The sequence below is a fragment of the Colobus angolensis genome, unplaced genomic scaffold (assembly GCF_000951035.1).
Source record: "Colobus angolensis palliatus isolate OR3802 unplaced genomic scaffold, Cang.pa_1.0 Scaffold23, whole genome shotgun sequence".
NCBI lineage: Eukaryota > Metazoa > Chordata > Mammalia > Primates > Cercopithecidae > Colobus > Colobus angolensis.
Window position 1 is genome coordinate 9,933,259 of NW_012115488.1, and position 3,523 is coordinate 9,936,781.

Genomic DNA, 3,523 nt, shown 5'->3' on the forward strand with positions numbered 1-3,523 from the left:
GCCCCCGCCGCCGCTCCAATGCCGCGCAGCCACCGCCGCCGCCGCCTGTCCTTAGCCTCCGCCATGACGACCGCGTCCACCTCGCAGGTGCGCCAGAACTACCACCAGGACTCAGAGGCCGCCATCAACCGCCAGATCCACCTGGAGCTCTACCCTTCCTACGTTTACCTGTCCATGTCTTACTACTTTGACCGCGATGATGTGGCTTTGAAGAACTTTGCCAAATACTTTCTTCACCAATCTCATGAGGAAAGGGAACATGCCGAGAAACTGATGAAGCTGCAGAACCAACCAGGTGGCCGAATCTTCCTTCAGGATATCAAGAAACCAGACTATGACGACTGGGAGAGCGGGCTGAATGCGATGGAGTGTGCTTTACATTTGGAAAGAAATGTGAATCAGTCACTACTGGAACAGCACAAACTGCCCACTGACAAAAATGACCCCCATTTGTGTGACTTCATTGAGACACATTACCTGAATGAGCAGGTGAAAGCCATCAAAGAATTGGGTGACCACGTGACCAACTTGCGCAAGATGGGAGCACCCAAATCTGGCTTGGCAGAGTATCTCTTTGACAAGCACACCCTGGGAGACAGTGATAATGAAAGCTAAGCCTCAGGCTAATTTCCCCATAGCCATGAGGTGACTTCCCTGGTCACCAAGGCAGTGCATGCATGTTGGGGTTTCCTTTACCTTTTCTATAAGTTGTACCAAAACATCCACTTAAGTTCTTTGATTTGTACCATTCCTTCAAATTAAAAAAAAAAAAAAAAGAAAAGAAAACGGGGTTTCACCATGTTGGCTAGGCTAATCTCGAACTCCTGACCTCAAGTGATCCGTCTGCCTTGGCCTCCCAAAGTTCTGGGATTACAGGTATGAGCCGCCTCACCCGGCCAAACTATGCTTTCTTAAAGTTGCTTATATCTTCAGAGAGATAAGATGGTACAGCCATAAAAGAATAGGAACCATAAATTCATATCATCTTAATTTTGATTTATGTATAAATTTCTGCCCTTTGAGCACCAATACACATTTTCTGAATTAACTCTAAAATCATAATACTAGGCCCTTATCCCCTAGACCTTTTTTTTTTCTTTTTTCTTTTCTTTTCTTTTTTTTTTTTGGTAGAGACAGGGTCTTGTTATGTTGCCCAGGCTGGTTTCCAATCCCTGAGCTCAAGCTATCCTCCTGCCTCTGCCTCCCAAAGTGCTGGGATTACAGGTGTGAGCCACCACGCCAGCCCCCTGGGCCATTTTAAACCTGAAAAATTGAATTATATAGTGTTTCTTCCACCAAAATGCATCATGTATAGAGGTCAACATAAATACATTTTGAATGTTAAATCTGGAATACTTTGATTATGACCCTGATTCAATCAGAAGAATGGACTAAATGAACTCTTACCCCCTTCTAGCCTGTACAATTACAACACCTTTTTGAGTTTGAGCTATAACATAGTTACAGATACAAACAGAAAATACATAATATTCTTCCAAGCCCATTATCTTTTTTTGTTTGCCCAGACTCTGTCCCTCATTCTCAATCCTAAATGCTGACATAAAACTTACACCATCCTCTGACTAGAGTGGGACACTGGAAAGCAAAATAGAAGCACATCCTCTTGGGTTAGAGATTGGTTTTCTTCCTGGAGCTATTGAGAAAGTCTCCCTTTATCTGCTGAGGTTTCTAAACTGCTAGCATGTAAGCTTTAAGTTGCTTCTTGCCTGCTTGCTAGGAATGCCTGCCTGAGAATGAAGTGGCTCAGAAGACAGGAGAGCAGATCAAAGGAGGGAGATCATTTCTTAATGACAGTATTTGAATTGTGAGTGAAAACAGGTCGATGCTTAAGCTTTCAAATTTCACAAATGAAGAAATAAGACAAAGATTAACTTAGAGAAAAGCAAAAGGTTATAGGAGAAACAGAGAAATTATAAAATGCAACATGTCTCAGCTGTGAACAGCTTTTACGTAGTCATAATAATGTAAATTATGAATACTGGTTTAGCCAAAATTAAAACCTAATTATATGAGGTGAATGGTAGGATGAGAAGGCTAGATACATATGAAGAAAGCAATGAGTCAAACAATGCTCATCCTAAAATAGGAAGTCAATAGATGATACAGTTTGGCTCTGTGTCTCCACCCAAATCTCATCTCCAATTGTAATTTCCACGTGTTGAGGGAGGGACCTGTAATCCCTACGTGTTGAGGGAGGGAGGTGATAAGATCCTGGGGGCAGTTTCCCCCATCCTGTTCTAGTGATAGTGAATGAGTTTTCATGATATCTATGGTTGTTAAGTGTTTGGAAGTTCCTCCTTACTCTTCTCTTTCCTGGCAACTTGTGAAGAAGGTGCCTGTTTCCCCTTCCACCATGATTTTAAGTTTCCTGATGTCTCTCCAGCCATGCGGAAATGTGAGTCAATTGAACCCTTTCCTTTGTAAATTACCCAGTCTCAGGGGAGTTCTTTATAGCAGGGTGAAGATGGACTAATACAATAGATGATGTCTAAAGCGGAAAAGTCACAAAGCAGCTATATAACCATATTATTTAGATATAAGACATGGCAAGTCATGGTGGCTCATGCCTATAATCCCAACACTTTAGGGGGCTAAGGCAGGAGGACCACTTGAACCCAAGAGATCAAAAGCAGCCTGGGTAGCATAGTGAGACCCATCTCTACAAAAAAAAAATTTTTTTTTTTAGTCAGATGTGGTGGTGCATGCCTGTAGTCCCAGCTACTTGGGAGACTGAAGCAGGAAGATTGCTTGAGCCTGGGAGGTCAAGGCTGCAGTGAACCGTGATTGCACCACGGCACTCCAGCCTGGGCAATAAAGTGAGACCCTGTCTCAAAAAAGAAAAGAAAATATGACCAAAAAACTCTCCCCCAACCTCAAAAAAAAAAAAAAAAACTCCCACTGAGGCCAGACATGGTGACTTGTGCCTGTAATCCCAGTACTTTGGGAGGCCAGGGTGGAAGGATCATTTGAGCCGAGAAGTTCAAGACCAGCCTGGACAACATAGTGAGACCTTGTCTCTATAAAAGTAATTTTTTAAATTCCACTGAAACAATTAGAAATTATTGCTTGGGGCCCTTGGTAGTCCCCTTTTAATGTAGAAATTCATATCCTTCAGTTCTGACAAATGTTCTTGATTTACTTATTTGATTATTTTCTTCTATCCATTTTCTCTTATCTCCTTTTATGAATATTTTTTTCTTCTTAAAAAAAAATCTCCTCAGATTCCTTTTACCATCTGAAATACCTGTTACTCAGATATTGAACTTCTTGCACTGGTCCTTTAGTCCTCTAAATCTTTTCTCTATGTAATTATCCTTCTCGTTGTCTTTTCACTCTACCTTGTGAGAGATGTACCCAATTTATATAGTTATCTTTCCACTCTTTCTTTTTTTTTTTTGAGACAAAGTTTCACTGTGTTACCCAAGCTGGAGTGTAGTGGCACAATCACAGCTCACTGCAATCTTTAACTCCCAGGCTCAGGTGATCCTCTCATCTCAGCCTC

At 41.8% G+C, this 3,523-nt stretch overlaps 1 pseudogene across 1 annotated transcript; it reads left to right on the plus strand.

The window, feature by feature from the left end:
* The first annotated feature begins 6 nt into the window (after window positions 1-6).
* Window positions 7-776, plus strand: LOC105513398 (annotated as a pseudogene). Its single transcript, XR_001002018.1, has one exon. The product of XR_001002018.1 is annotated as a ferritin heavy chain pseudogene (transcript).
* The last annotated feature ends 2,747 nt before the right edge of the window (window positions 777-3,523 follow it).